The sequence below is a fragment of the Phyllostomus discolor genome, chromosome 8 (genome assembly GCF_004126475.2).
Source record: "Phyllostomus discolor isolate MPI-MPIP mPhyDis1 chromosome 8, mPhyDis1.pri.v3, whole genome shotgun sequence".
Classification (NCBI taxonomy): domain Eukaryota; kingdom Metazoa; phylum Chordata; class Mammalia; order Chiroptera; family Phyllostomidae; genus Phyllostomus; species Phyllostomus discolor.
This window is the reverse complement of record NC_040910.2, coordinates 75115489-75132343: the sequence shown is the minus strand read 5'-3', so window position 1 is coordinate 75132343 and position 16855 is coordinate 75115489. Positions and strand designations below refer to the sequence as shown.

The window sequence follows — 16855 nt, the reverse complement described above, 5'->3', positions numbered from 1 at the left end:
AAATTAAATGGTTTAAAAACTCAAGCAATTTGAGTCCACCCAGGGATGCAAAACAAACAAAACAAAAAGTAAATTTTCTTCCTTTCCAATAGCTGATCTTTATTACATGAGGGCTTTGACTTGTCATGTTTATAGAATGGATTAAAAAATTAAGGTCACATGAAACAAAAAGTTGAATTTCCCTGGTCAGAAGGCAGATAGGAGTTATCCAAAGTGATCCAAGGAGGCCAAGAAGGTAAGTTCCACAGTTTGCTCTCTGCAGCCAGCTGGCTGCAGAGACGCCCATACACCACTTGGAGCCCTGGGGAAAGAGTCCCTGCAATTTACTATTCTGATGAATAGGAACATTTGCACTTAGAAGAGCAATGGAAAAGAATCATTTCTCTGTGTCTCACAGGGTTCACAACCTAATAGACCCCTAACTGTAACCAAAGCACAGAAACATAGTTCACAATACTTGAAAGAAAGCAGCCAGATTTTCCATGATTTCCAGCTCTTCTGGTAAAATGAACTCTGTGAGTAGTAGGCCCACATTCTCATCTTCCAGCAGTCGTCTGGGGCCATTTCCACAGCCCTCTTTGGGGAGAACAAGTACTCCCCAGTTCATCAGTCTCCACCTGACCACATCACCTGCCTGGCCCTTCTAGGCATTTGAGTTTATCATTCCCGATCTAGACATTTGATGTTCTAGTTTTTGAGACATTTGATATTATTGCAAAAAGGTTTTTTTCTGTAACATATGTTTGTTTCCTAGAATGTTCTGGTTCTATATGAACTCTAAACTTATGATACAGGAAATTTCTACCACCCCATGAAATGTCCTCAAGTAATATTAATAGGATGAATCATTATCTTGTTCTAAGGAAGATGGTTTCAGTGGTTAGGCATTATCTAGAAAGAGAAAAGAGGTACAGACTTATCTCTAAATTGGACCTGATATTGAATTGAACCTGACATATTTCCATAGAAGCATAACTCTACCAAATTACTAATTGATTCAAAAAGTATTCAATGAGCACCTAAAATGTAGCAGGAATAATACTAAGTATTGAGATAAGAGAAAAACCCAAGCTCTGGCCTCAAGATGATTCCTTGATATTAAAGAGAACCTCCTTACAGAAACATGTACAGTAGGTTGCTGTGTGCTAGATGGCTTACAAGCACAGTGAGGGTCAAATCTTTTGTGGCAGGGAAATGAAGGTGTTGAGAAAAGGCATCCTGAAAGAGATGGAGATTGAGCCATGTGTAAAAGGTCAAGATGACTAGGGAGAGGTCATTCCAGGTAGAGTGTGACTGATAGGGGACTCAAGACTAGGAAAATTTTAGCTTAAGGTAAAAAGTTATAAGTCTAGCAAGTAATGTGTATGTTAAGCTTTTGTTTCAGAAACTACAGATAAGGCCCATCCTGGCTCCTGGGAAAAACAGCTCACCTCCTGGGGCATTGGCTAGAGATTACCGCCTGGGGACAAGTTGGAGGCCTCTGGCATCCGGGCCTTTTGTGTGACTACCGCCCCACCCCCTTGGGAACAGCGAACTGTCCAGAACAGGGATGCTGCAGCTTTGCTCACCCAATCCTCCCTGAATTTCAAAGCCCTCACTGCACCTTGCTTGTCCTCCCCACCCCCTTATAAAGATCTGGCCAGGAAAGAGAAGACAAGGTGGTTTGCTAGGGTATGAACCTGCCATCTTCTCGGATGGTCGGCCATCAGAATAAAACGCCCATAAAAGATTCAATCACTGTCATTGCTTATTGGATTTGGTAGTGACAGGCAGCCCAAACGCTGGTGTCTTTTCTGGTTACATGACCTCCTCCAGGGCCATTTAAGAGGAGTGGCGGTGGCACAGCAATCGTTGTGGTGAGACTGTGGAGTGAATGAGAAGTCAGGAAGTGAAGCACAGATGAAGCCAAGGAAGTCAGGAAGTAAGAAGTCTTTGAAGAAGTAGCTGTGGTTGGAAGAAGATAGCCAGTGGAGGAACAGAGGACTAAGAGAGACTGGAATTTTGTTTTGGTTTTGTTTGAAAAAAAAAAAAAGCTGCAGACATGGTAGGTCAGGTGGTGCTGAGAGGAGAGGCAGGAGGGAGGAAGGGGGCTTGGGAAGTAGCCTCTCATCCTGGTCCATGGAGCAGACAGCTTTGCCAAACCTCCAAGTTCCCCAGCCCCGCGGCTACTGAACTCTGGAAGGAGAGGAAGTTCACCAAGTGCTGGAGCAGAGGTGACAAAATTCAAACAACGAGTCTCCCCAGCCTCAGCTTGACTCCAAGACTCCGCCCCGGAAGCAGAACAATGCGCAGGCACATTCCCTTCGAGATGATGTGCCATATCAGGAAGTAAGACATTGTTCTGAATGATGTGCCATATCAGGAAGTAAGACTGTCATTTGTTTCCTTTCTGATTTTATTGTTATTATTATTATTAATGTTGTATTCCCTAGATTTAAAGCCTGCACCTAGGGGTTAGAGCCCACAAAATATTTCAGTAGCGTGAGATTCTGATTTTGTGTGTACTCCCCACCACGGCTCAGCTCCAGCCATGTTTCTTCGCTGGCAAGAAGAAATGTGCAGTAGATCATGTTCCCTTCTCAGTTTCTGCAGCCTCTGAAATTGCAGACCTTAGTAACATTGTCAACAGGTTGCTGGAAACCAAAAATGAGTTCTACAAACATGTGGAGTTTGATTTCCTTCCCAAGGGCCAGTTTCTGTGAATGCCCTCCGTCAAACATGGAGAACTGGGAAAGATCTCACAAGAAGAGGCTGTGGAACTAGAATTCATGGAGACGTACACTGCACCTCAGCCAGAGCAACAATTATTCCTCAATGGCTGGTTCAGGGTGAGGGGCAGAGGTATGGACCTCGACAGGTTCTTAAAAGATTTCTCAGATCTGGTCCTTGGGAGGAAAGTCAATAATGACCATCGTGGATAATAAAGATGATGTAAAAGATGTGGCCTGGGTTTGTCTTGCCTACTACTACTGGGTGTCTCTATGGATCAGATTATTCCCTTATGGGAGTGGAATGCAGAAACAGAGTGAAAGCCCCACTCTGCTTGAGGTTGTGCTGGAAGTGTGAATTCCATACCTGCTGATAGCACAGGAACTAATTTTGCACCGACTCCTATGATTAAATGCTAAAGAGCTGGTCTACAGTCCTACAGATGAAGAAGGTGAAATGGAGGAATCCACAAAGCTACTGAGAAAGAAACAGAGAACAGAGCAATTGGGACTGACAGGGACTCTCATAGTGACCCTCTCTGGCCACAGGAAAGCCATTTCCTGGGCTCTGTGGTCAGAGGCTGAAGAAATCTTCAGTGAACCTTGGGACCACACAATTAGAGTGTGGGGTATTGACTCTGGCAGGCTAAGTCAGCTTTGTCAGGAAATAAAGTGCTTAACTGTATCTCCTATACTCCACTTTGTAAATATTTAGCATCTGGGAGCACAAACAGGCATGTCAGACTGTGGGATCCTCTAACTGAAGGTGACACTTTACTGTAGCTGTCTTTAACCTCACATACAGGGAGGGTCACAGCAGCAAACTGGTCTGCAGCTAAGAGCAGCAGCTGATTTCAGGTTCTTTAGATAACACTGTCAAGCTGTGGGATGCAAGTTCTAAGGCCCTCTACGATTTTGCTGCTCATAACAAAGTTCTGAGTGTAGACTAGACAGACAGAGGGCTACTTTTGAGTGAAGAAGTGGGCAATAAATTGGAATTCCTACAGATATTCACCTACCACTTCCCATGTGGGGACACAAGAAAGATTGATAAATTTGACCACAGAGATTCTTTCTTTTTTTTTTTTTGCATTGTTTTTTTTATTTCAATCATTGTTCAAGTACAGTTTTCTCCCCCCTACTCCCATTGAGATTCTTTCTATAAATGTAATTGATAGAGAATCTTCAGATTACATCAGTGCAGATCATCCTTAATGATAATTACCACTGACTTTTCTTTACTTTGTGTTTATTATATGATAGTTTGTTTATAAAATATAAAATGTGGTCTTCATTCTCTACCTTATATAAATTTTTGAAATTAAACTGAATTCTCACTTTAAAACATGAAAAAAGCTGCATGTTGATATGCCAGTCTGTAAACACCAACAAAAAGGAAGGTTTAACATATTCAAGAAAAAAGATAGTTAATGGAGCAGGATATAAAGAAATGGGAGAAAATGGAACAATTAGAACAGAAATGATTGATTTTCTCTGTATTTACATATTTGTAAATGATTAAGAGAAATTACTCATTGAAGTATTTATTGAAGGAAATACAGTAGAATATAATAATTAAGTGCTGAATTCATGGTAATTTTCACTTCCCAGTCATTTCTTTTGTTAACAAACTTTTGTTAATAATCGTTCAATTGTTTAAAATGTCTGCTTGTACTGATTTAAGACTTGTTCTTAAGGAACTATTACACAGAAATTATATTAATTACAAAATAAAGTTATGCACAACTTAGTATAAAACCCAGAGATTTAACAGTTACCTACAGAACCTTCAAGCATTAAAAACTAGGCCTAATTATCTTAATAAAATTATACAGGTTTCAGTTGTACAATTCTATAACACATCATCTGTATGTTGTATTGCGTATTCACCACCAAAGTCAAGTCTCCTTTCACGATCATTTATCCTATCTGTATCCTTTTCTACCTCTCCCCAACCCCCTTTTCCTTTGGTAGTCACCAAACTAGTCTGGGTCTATGAGGTTTTTTTCTTAATCCCTTCATCTTTTTCATTCAGCCCCCCAATCTCTCCCCTTTGACAGGTGTCCATCTACTCTCTCTATCTATAAGTCTGTTTCTATTTTGTTTGTTAGTTTATTTTGATTATTATATTCCACATATAAGTGAAATCAGATAGTATTTGTCTTTCTCTGACTGGCTTATTTTGCTTAATTATAACATCAGAGTTAATGGAGAACGACTAAATGTGTATTTCCCTCTTAAGATCAGGAACAAGACAAGGATGTTGGCATTTATAGATTCTATTTAACATTATTTTGGAAGTCTTAGCCAGTGTGATAAAGCAAGAAAAATGAAGGCCATACAGATTGGAAAGAGAAAAAAGTAAAACTGTCTTTATTAGTGATGATACAATCTTCCTTGTTAAAAATCCCAAAGAACCTACAAAAAGCTGCTAGACCTAATAAGTGAGTTTAGTGAGATCAGAGTATAAAAGGTCAATACAGAGTCTATAAAAACCAAAACCAATTCTGTTTCAATATAAGAGCAAAAAAACTGAAAATTGATATTAAAACAATACCATTTACAATACATTAAAACACATGAAATAGAAGCAAATTAAACAAAATATGTGTAAGACATATACACTGAAAAGTACAACATTTTGCTAAGAGAAATATAGAAAGACCTAAAAGAAAGGAGAGGTATGTCATGTTCATAGATCAGAAAACTCAATATTGTTTAATATGTCAATTCTTACCAAATTGATGTATTGACCTTGGTATATGATTTATAGAAATTGAGAAGTGGGTTCTAAATTTTATATGAAAAAAAGCAAAGAACATAGAATAGCCAAAATAATTTTGAAAAAGAATAACAAATTTGGGGGACTTAAAGTTACCTGATTTTAAGACTTACTGTTGAGCTACAGTAATCAAGTCAGGGTGCATTGGTATAAGAATAATCATACAGATCAGTAGAATAGAATAAAGTCTAGAAGTAGGCCCATACACATATGATCAGTTGAATTTTGTCACAGGCACCAAGTTAATTCAATAAAAATAGATAGCCTTTTCAACACATGGTTCTGAAACAACTGTATCTTGATATGGAAAAAACAAATATCCTGAACTATTATTACCTTGTACCCTATAAAAGAATAACTTGAAATGGATCATAGATCTAAATGTAAGAGCTAAAATTACAAAATTTTTAAAAATAAGAGAAACATTTTTGTGACTTTGCAGTAGACAGTGTTGAATGAGATCAATCAAGAAGATGTGACAATTAAAATTATACCTCAGTTAACGCAACTTTTAAAAGATATACCTTAAAAAACCCAATGTGAAAAATTGTTGAGAAAAAAAGTACCAGAATCAGCTTATCTGGGGCCCAGCCTGAGCTTCACCATGGACCCCCTCTCTGGCTTTGGAAAGTCATTTCAGTCCTTTGGATCTTATTTTTATCATCTGTAATATGGTGACTATATCTTTCCTCCTTTCTTGGAGACATTAGAAGCCTAGAGCGATGCCATGAATCTAATGTTTATTTAATAGAGTCCAAAACACCAGGCAGATGAAAGAAACCCTTAGGGAAGGAATGAGGTTGTTCATCTACCCTGGGCTTCTCGTGCAATTCCTGGGGGTAATTTTTAGAGCCTCTAGGTGCTTGTTAGATCCCAGATAGAGAAAGCATCAGGATACACTCCTCCAAGCTCCTGCCTCACTCCCTTTATAAGCCTTTCTGAGGCAGGCCACCTTGGAGCAGCATAGTACTCACTCTCCTGTTTACCAGAAACCCCACCCAGGAACTCTACCCAGCATGCTCACAAAAAGGTACATCCCCATGAGCCTTCCCACTGCTCAGCCTCCTAGTTTCCTTTCTTTTTGAGTAAGGGTGGATCACAGTCACTCATGATCTGCATGTGGCTTTCTCCTTGATGGAGAGCAATGGACTAAGTGTCACTTGGATTCAGGGACTGGCAGTGAAATGCAATGGTGAGATTTTTCATTATGAGTGACTGAAAGAATGAAGGACAGAACTGGTAACTAGAGAGAAGTCAGAAGGGAACCCACTAGGTTAAAGAGCAAAGGAAATGAAGAGAGCCTGGGAGAGCCAAGGAGACTACTTAGGTTGATGGAGGTAGAGGAGTCAATACTTACAGAATCTTGTACCTCTGAGTTAGCCTAAAGATCATGCAGTGCAACCTTTCATACTATAGAAGGAAAATAGATGACTAGATAGATGGATAGATGAGATGAGATGAGATGAGATGAGATGAGATGAGATGAGATGAGATGAGATGGGATGGGATGGGATGGGAAGGGAAGGGAAGGGAAGGGAAGGGAAGGGAAGGGAAGGGAAGGGAAGGGAAGAGAAGAGAAGAGAAGAGAAGAGAAGAGAAGAGAAGAGAAGAGAAGAGAAGAGAAGAGAAGAGAAGAGAAGAGAAGAGAAGAGAAGAGCAAGAACCTTGGGAGACAGCAGGGATTGGCAGAAAAACAAGTTTTCCAGTTAAAACAAAATCTTACATTGGTGAACCTGAGCAAGTAAAATCTTCTGAGCCTCACTTTTCTCATATGTAAAATGATTACCTATATTCAAGAATTTTTGTAAACTTTAAATGGAGTAACATATAATAAAGTTAAATGGAATAACATACCTAACAAAAACTTTACATTCAATGCAATATTAGCTTTCTATGTCCATTTTCTTTCCTTCCTTTTTATTCCTCTTTTTCCCTCCCTTTTTTTGTCTTTCTTAAAATTCTTTTTTCCCTTTATCTCAGGCTCCAATTCTAGTTAGTTGTAGACACAAACATCTGGACTCCAACGTCACAACTCTTTCCACTGTGCTGAGTTGCCCCTATAGGAAATGAGATAGGGCAGACAGGAGAGGCTGCACCTGGCTGTGGAGAAAAGGGCACATTGGAACCGAGGGCCAGAGGTAAACTGAACTTTGTATGGACAAGCAGGGTAAGAGATGCCTGCAGAAGTGGGATGTGGACAAACACATCCATGATGGAGAGGTGCAGCTGCTACTCAGAGCAAAACTGAATTCGTGTCATTGTACAGTGTGTCACTGCTATGTGACACTGTTCTGTGGCATTGCTATGATGTCGAACCCAAATTGGACTTGCCATAATGTTAAATTAGGAAGATCCATCTGCAGGGATGTTTCCTAAGGTGGCAGGTCTTCCTACAAATACCCTCTCCTGAGCAAATAACCTAGATCGACAAAACTGGCTCTCCTGGAGGGGGCAGGAGTTGGGGTCTTCCTGCTGAATTCCCCTGCCACCGTTGAGCAGACTCCCTGGCTCAAATTCCAGCTCTACCACCTAATAGCTGTGCAAATCATGCCTTAACTCTCTTTCAGAGGAGTAAATAGTTCAGAGCATGAACTCCAACACCAGACTGCTTGGTTGAATTATGGCTCTGTCACTCATTAGCTGCATCACCTGGGACCAGTTACCACATTACCTCTTTGTGCCTCAGTTTCCTATTTGTAAAATGGGGATTATAATATATATTATAACAGCATCTACTTCATGGTATTGTTTGAGAATTAAAGGAGATAATACATGTAAAAAAATACTTAGGCTGGTTCTTGACACATAGTAAGATCTAATTAGGTCTCAGCTGTTATTACCTACCTTATATGATTTTTGTATGCTTGTAGATTGAAGAGTAAACTGGGCTAGAAAGTGTTTGATAAATGTTACCTGTCACTCGCTGTCCCTCTTATTCTACCACCTCCAGGAAACCCTCTCTTATTACATATGTTACAGAACAGACCTGTGGGGGATGAACAATATATTATTACCAAAAGGACCCTCCTTTTCCTCCAGGGGTTCCCTTCCTGTACTAGGTTTGCTTTGCTCGCCACCAGAGGAAAGATGTCTCTCAATGACAGAGATTGGTGAAAAGGGAAGGAATTATTTATTTAAAAGTTATACAGACTTAGAGTAATGATTTAATGCCTTCATCAAATACTAAAGTTCTTTAGGACACCCACAGATGCACATAGTCATTCCTTTCTCCCTCTGCCCTAATCTAGGGTACCATATCTCAGGAAAAGAAGTAGAAGTCCATGATTCAGGCTCCCGACACCATCAGCTGTGTCACCTCCATTGATCTCCAGTTAATCCAAAGCCATGTGGCACCTTCTCATGGCCCACCAGCAAGAGTCCTTTCACCCCTTTTCTTCCAGGCAAAGTCTCTCTTGCTGCCTAAGCCACATGGCAAAAGGGAGCAACCCAAGACCTCGTGGTCCCAGCTCTCGCCCAAGCCACATGGTGATTCCTGTCAAGGCTGCCATGTCTGGGTTTAAATCCCCATGCCAATCTTCCTCTGTAGCCCCATTTCCGACTCCTCCCACAATCATTTACACCTGCCAGCATTCCTGTATTCTTCCAGCTTTACTGGACTGCCATAGTAAGTCCGGGAGGCATAGCCCCATAGGGTGGAGCCAATCATCTCCAAGCTCTTGTAGGTGCTGTAACCAGGGGGAGTTGCTTCTCAGTTACATCCTGAGTTGAAGTCACTCCCATCCCCCTGGTTCAAAGCATGGCCTCAGCTATTTAACATATCTATGAAACTAGTTAAAGGTTATAGATATGTTAAATGACCATGCCAGAGGTTAGCTGCAAAGCTGTGCTATGCAAAACAGCTCTCAATAGCCCTGCTCCATGTGTCCCATCCCCCAGCTCAGACTGGTGGAGGTGAGGACATCATATATATATTTTTCTCTAATATTTCCTAGACACCAGGAGTTCTGGACCCCATTACAAATCCCTATTTCGGGAGCCCCCTTGGCTGCACCCTGGTACAATCTTATACTAACTTAAATGCTACACTTTGCTGGGTACCCCCAGCACTCTTAGGGAGAGATTGTATTCATGGGACAAGTTGATAAGAGGAGATATTTATCTCTGCAGCTATGAAATGGAAAGCTTCAAGCCACAAGAAGAGATTATTGTGTTACGGGTAGGCTTGGGGGTTCAACAGCTCTGAGTTTGAGCCCCTGTCAGAAGCTTCACAACCTTGGGCTACTTGTTACCTCTTCCAAACCTAGTGTCCTGATTACAAAGCCATAATAGTGATTACCCCACAGAGTTCTGTGAGAATTAAACAAGGACACCAAATGGTGTCCTTGGCACAATACTCTTAGTATACTAGTATACTTTGAGTAATACTCAAATGTCATTAGTCCTTTGTCAGATGGCATTAGTGTCCTCTGCATTAGCCTCAGGTGTTTCTATACTGTTGTCTGCTCCTGGACTTCTCTTGGCTCACTCTTTCGTATCACTTTTTCTTTTTTCTTCTTTTTTCCTTTTCCTTTTTCTTTTTTTTCCTTTCTTCTTTCTTTTTTCTTTTTCTTTTTTTTTTGGCATATGCCTTTCACAATGGAAAATACTTGTGATTGGGTCTGAAACCATGTTAAGACATCTACAATTTACCACTTTTTAAAAATCAGCTGTTTGCTCTTTTCATATCTCTGTCTCATGAGATGTGTCCTCCTACCCTTCTTTATGTGCTGTTTTCCTATATTGTGCACTCTAGGGCCTCATACATCATATACTCGTTGAGCTTGTCTGAGCTGCAATTCAGTCACTATACACTGATATGACCTTAATAGTTGTTAAAATACTAAAATACTTTCATGTCATATTAGTAAATAGCCACAGTTGTGGAATCCCAGAGTAGCTTCTTCTCCTCCAGTCCCTTCTCTGGATTCCCTGGGTCTCAGCCTGAGCCAGCAATTAACAGGTACATGTCTGGCATGCTAGGGGCCTCCAGGAACTTGCCAAGCTCTGGGCTGGCAGCCATTCTGATGAGCTGGTGCCCTTGGCACATAACTTAGCATCCAACAGGCACAAAGGAAATTTCACTGTGTGCCTCTGTACCCCTTTGGCAGGTGAAGTCTTTTCCTCCCTCCACAGCAATCAGGAGAGGCCTATGGAGCCAGGTGCCGGGGGAACAGGACAATGTCACTGAGTTCATCCTGCTCAGTGTGGCAGAGAATGTAAGACTGTAACCTGTCCTTTTTACCACCTTCCTCTTGGCCCTACCTGGTCACAGTCAGGGAAATGTCAGCATCCTGGCAGCCATCTTTGTGGAGCCCAAACTCCACACCCCCATGTACTTCTTCCTGGGGAATCTGTCCCTGCTGGACATCAGGTGCATCACCGTCACTGTCCCTCCAATGCTGGTTTATCTCCTGGCCCATCAGTGCAGGGTTTCCTTACATCCTGCATTTCACAGCCCTTCTTTCTCCACCTCCTGGCCAACATGGACTGTCACCTCTTGACAGTCATGGCCTATGACCATTACCTGGCCATCAGCCAGCCTCTCATCTATAGCACCGACATGAAGACTGAGGTCCAGGGTGCCCTGGTGGGCATCTTTGGCAACCATCTCCTTCACCAATGCTCTGAATCACACCATGGCTGTGTCCACACTGGAATTCTGTGGCCCTCCTAACACAGTCAACCACTTCTACTGTGACCCTCCCACCCCTTTTTCAGCTCTCCTGCTCCAGCACCCACCTCAATGGGTAACTGCTTTTTGTGGGGACCACCTTCATGGGGGTGATCCCCATGATCCTCATCTCAGTGTTCCTATGCCCATGTCACAGTTGCAGTGCTACGAATCCGCTCTGCTGAGGGGAGAAAGAAGGCCTTCTCACATGTGCCCCCACCTCACTATAGTCTGTATCTTTTATGGAACCAGCTTCTTCAGCTACACGTGTCAGGGCTCAGTCTCGGCCTCAGACATGGACAATAGAATTGGAATCCTCAACACTATCCTCGGCCCCATGCTGAACCCATTCATCTATAGCCTCTGGAACCCTGATGTTCAGGGCAGCCTGAAGAGGGTGCTGATGGGAAAGAGGCCCCCTGAATGAGAAGGCATCCAGACACCCTCTCCTTTTTTGAGTACTCCCCCCAAACACACTTTCTTATGCCAATGGCCTGAATGTGGGAAGGGGAGTTTCAGGGGTGGATTGAGGGATGGGAGGAAAGCAGATGTCTGGGCCAGGGAAGAATATGCTTTTGCCTTGGACTGGGGAGGAAGGCTAAAGCTTAGGTAAGCATATTTAAGTTGCTCATGGAAGATGGATTAAAGACAGATGGGAGAGAATTACAATGTGGGTCAGGAAATGGACACAAATCAAACTATTTTGTGTGTTTTAAATTTAATGACAGTTCAATTAAATTATGTTTAAGATCATAATAAAAACAAAAAGTTTGCCCTCCCTTAAGATAAAATATATTTATACCAGAGTGTAGGGTCTGGTTTTTTAAAGACTCTTCTTCAGAAAATAAACCTAGAATTGTGAAATTAAGTTGGGGCTGACACAACCCAAGGAGCAGGGTGCTGGGACCTGTCAGCACCTTTTTCAGAGCAATGTTATCAAACATCTGTTGCAGAAATCCGTGTCCCCATCCTGACCGATCACCTATGGGAACAACACATTTTCATTACACTGCATGCACTGACTCTCACATCCTCACCCAACCAAAAACATGAGAATATATCATCCTATGTCCCATGAGAAGAAGCATTCAGAATAGTAAGTTTTGATTTTATTTTTACTGGAAAATACATTGGTTAATATTGGCATTCTGTTTAATATGTATATACAGATAATTAGTAAAGGTGGGAAAACTGTTAAGAAAGGAAACCAGAGGGAGATAATGCTGCAATTACTGATGAATGACTAGTGGAAATTAAGAATTTACCTAAAGGGTGAAACTAAGGCAATCCAGAGGTTTTATGCTCTAATGTGGTCATTTCTAGAATATTTTTGTGAACCATTTTGGGCACTTCTTGGCCAAGAAGCTGGAAGTCTGAGAAGAGTGACCTTCCCCAACAGGCTTATTGATTGCTTGAGGAGGGAAGCATAGGCCCCTTAAGGTGTCCGAGAATATTTCCCAGTCAAATGGAGGTACCCACAGTCATTCTCCAAATCTGGCCACCCACTGGGTCTGTGGAGAACTCTCTAAGATTCTCACACCCACACTCTTGCCTGCTTGCAGATAGCTGCCTTTCTGTTCAGGCCCATGGGGCAGCTGCAACAGCTCTGAGCCCCATGCCCCTCCTCCACTCAGTGCTACCCATGATGCCCTTCTAACCCCCTGAATCAATGTTTGTCTCAGGTCATTTTATCCCCCAAGGGCTACTGATTTCTTTCTGATCACCATGGTATCACATCTAGACCGTTGGGTGTGCCAGCCTTCCTCATTTCTTTCCGGCCTCTCCACTCACTCTGCCTCTCTCAGCCAAAGCCTCACACTCAAGGAGGACTTTTCCTTGTAGGTGACTCATGATCCCTTCATTTTTATTCATTGTTCTTAATCTCTCCTGAAAGAGTGTGACCCACACAAAAAGACACTACCATCATCTTTTCTGTATTCCTTGCAGCTTCTTTTGCTCTCCTCAACTAGATTATAAGCTCCTAAAAGACAAGAATCATGTTTTATGTTACGCTGTGCCATCCATGCACCCCAGCACAGTGCTAAGTGCACAAAGCAATCTTGCAAGGGATTAATTGATAATAGCATGACCCACAGAACGAAATTTGTCTTCTACATAGGAGGTCAGTGAAACTGCTAGACATTTCGAGATACTCTAAGGGGCTCAATGTTAGTGAAGTGTAAAGATATAAATAGGGGGAAAGGAGAAGAAACTTTCTTCTGATGAAATAGAGACAATCTTGAATTTGACATAAGAGGGAGATGTTTCCCAACTTTGTAATTGAACTGTGATATATTTTCTCCTCAAAAATAAGAACAACTGCCTGAAGCTGAAGTGGAAGAAATGTCTCCTTCTTACAAAGAATTAGAGAGCATGTAGCTAGCAGAGGCTGAGCCTAGAGCACCAGTGTTCAAAATCCTGTAACCTCCAAAAACTGAGACCCACTCACCGTGGGGCATATTACAGAAGTGGGATGATAATAATAAATGAGTGTTCATAAATCACCACACCGTGTTCATTTTTCCTTAGTTCATATTCTTAAATTAGTAGTTTTTAACTCTGCTATGCAAATGCGGAGTAAATCATGTTTCATGTGAATAATTTTAATAAATGGCTCTCTTGTTTAAACAGGAAAGTTAAAGTATTAACATGAAAAGGTATGTAGTATATATTGGTACATTAGAAAGTAATGATGTGACATGTATATGTGTACAGGATCAAAAGGTCCCAGGGAACAACTCCCAGCTATAGGTGGTGATTCTGCTCTAGAGAGGAACAGGATGAAAAAGAGTGGTAGAAAATGGCCAAGGAATTTTGGGCTCTACTCCACTTACTCTCACTTGAAGTTTTTCACTGAATTTTGTGATTTGAGAGAAAAATATTAAGTGTTAATGGTGAAAATGTGGAGTTTGGGGGGTAAGGTGACTTGACTGTAGTGTTTTCTCTCCAGCCTCCCCAAATTGTCCTCTAGTGTTTTCTCTTCAGCCTCCAAATTGTCCTCTGTCATCTTCATCTTTGAGAAAAATAGTAAGTTGTCCTCTCCATCCAATATAAGGCCACTGGCTTCACTTGATCAAGAGTCAGTGATTTAGAAGAGATAAGAAGCTGTCATTGGTTTTCTTGTCCATCCCTTCTCTTCGGAGTTAAGACCCACACTGAACGATCTAAGAAAATTCTCCCAGTGGACCCATTCCCCCTCCTCCCTCTCCTGGCCCTGGGAATTCAAATTCCACCCTCCTTCCCACACCACCCTCACCCTGAAAACACCTCCTCCCCAACTTTGCACTGCTTTGGCACTACTGCTTAATTTTGAATCTTTTCTGATATTCCAGTTAAAGTCAGTGACTAATCTTAGTGGGGAGTGATGTGGACTTTTCCCAATTCCCTGTGCCACAAACCTATGTTTGTGGCCTCTTGGCACTAAAAGAAACTTCTAGTGATATTTTAGTCCAGCCACCCTGACTTCAGGTAGCTCATATCTAGAGAAAGTGTTCCCTATTTTGTCAGTCTTCAACATACCTGTGAACATTATTTTAAAATATTTTTAGCTTTTAAATTACAGTTGCCATTTAATATTATATTAGTTTCAGGTATACAGTATAGTGGTTAGAAAATTATTTAACTTATAATGTAAGACTTCTCCCCCAACACAGCTGTGAACCTTTGAGGACATCCAGGCTCCATGTGTCAGGCCCGGCAGATGTCTCTCTATACACCATGGCATCTACATGTCTACTTGGCAATGCCCTCATACACATCTCAACTAAGTCTCCTTCCCCACACCCATTCTACCAGTGAGAGGCTTACCATGTGTTCAGCACAGAAAAAGGCACTCTTAGGACTCAAGAGAATTGAAACAGAAGTACTTTTTCTTTTATTATCCTATTAGCACATACCAGTATTTACAAAGATCTTTGAAATCTATTTCTTATTTGGATATTGCACCTAGGCAGTCGAATGTCAACCACAGCCAGGGCCAGGATTAGACAGTAAGAAGGCCAGCTTTTATTATGCTTACTTTCCAGTTAAAAAACAGTAGAGATACAGACAGGCTAAGTGATTTTTCAAGTTTGTACAGTTAGTAGGTAGGGCAGCCTCCAAAGGCTGATTCCTAACCCAGTATTTTTGCCTCCCTGCCTGCCTACCTCTAGTAAATCACCAAAAAATTCTAAACTAACAGTGTAATACTGACCTTAGGCACAATAAGTCTCAGAAATGAAACTCTGAAAGTAGAAATTCAGTACAGTTGAGTATAATAGAGAGCCTTAGGGTATCTGGAGCCCTGGGTTCTAATTCAGTCTCTTCTACTTCAGCCTACATGAACTTTCTCAGTTTTAGTTCCTTTACCCATGAAATTAGCCCCTTTCATGTATCTTGGGCTTTTTTCATTCACCAACTGTGTGATTAATACTCAGAGTCCCACAGGGCACTGAAGGCTGGAGTAAAATAATGGACCATGAGCAATCAAATGGACTGGCAATAAGGTTAGGAACAGGTTATAAACCCAGGAACAATTCATGCATGGTAGGTAAAAGTGGGTTCTTGGGCTTCAGCAACTGGAGAGATACCCAGATTGGATGTGGTAGCAGTGAGCAGGCAGAGATGTGAGGGCCTGGGAGGTAGCAATAATTGAAATGGAAAGAAATGAGCTTGGAACGTCACCCAGAAAACATCTACCCGAGTTTATGTTTGTAGTATCTAAGGAGATAATATCAGGGCCCGAAAAGATTAAACCTTTATTTGGTATTTACAGGTAGTTTTCTAGGCCAGGGAATAAGGAAAAGCAAATACGAATCAAATGTCCTCTGTGTGCCAGGCAGCAAGCTGAGAAGCCCATGCATTAGCTCAACTGTGGTCAAGTGAGGACAGCACTGGACTGATGAGCTGGTAAACCTGACTTGTGGGCTAACACTGCTACTAGCTAGCTGTATGACATTAGGGAGGTCATTTCCTGTGTGCTGACCCTAGTTTTCTCATCTATGAAGTGAGAATCATAATGTGCACTTCAAGTAATTATTCTGAGGGTGATTAAATGAATTGAAATACAGAATTATTGAGTTGACAAGTATAATGTATAAGATGCTAATATTCCATTGGGTTTCACGTTGGAGTTGCCATATTCTGGAGTTTGTGCCCACTCTCTAATAAGGACCAGAGCGTGAATTTACTAGCCAACCTCCAAAACTCCAGCCTTCCAAGCCAGTGTTATGTTCCTTGAACCACACTGGCCCTCACTTGGTGAGGGACTCAGACTTACAGAAGTTGCAGTCTTGCCCCAACCCCATGATTAATTTCCTGAGTTCCCAAACACCTCAGTATCTGTTGGTGGATTAGACAAGAGGCTAAGTGATAAACTTTCCTGACTTCCCCAGCTCTGAAGGGCCCCAAGAGGCATATGCATCCAGCAATTGTACTAACAAAGTTTCCCAAGAAACAGCCTGGACCAGGATTGGGCAATGATATCCTTGCAAGTTCCACAGACAGAGTCATCTAATTAGCTCCCAAATGTGAGTTCAGAATAATTGGTCTAGAGGCTGGGGGACACTGGGGATTTGCTGATTGTCTTCTCCATCTCTGCTAATAAGGCCAGAGGGAAGGGACTGCCAGGAAAACATTGCTTTCTTTTTGGTTCCTTAGTCAGAAAGTAACTAAGCCTCAGAGAGAAGAGTGAAGGAGGCCAATTAACAATGGATG

At 41.7% G+C, this 16855-nt stretch overlaps 2 pseudogenes; both read left to right on the top strand.

The window, feature by feature from the left end:
* The first annotated feature begins 1258 nt into the window (after window positions 1-1258).
* On the top strand, window positions 1259-4795 carry LOC114515363 (annotated as a pseudogene).
* Window positions 4796-10639: 5844 nt separating this feature from the next.
* Window positions 10640-11833, top strand: LOC114515362 (annotated as a pseudogene).
* The last annotated feature ends 5022 nt before the right edge of the window (window positions 11834-16855 follow it).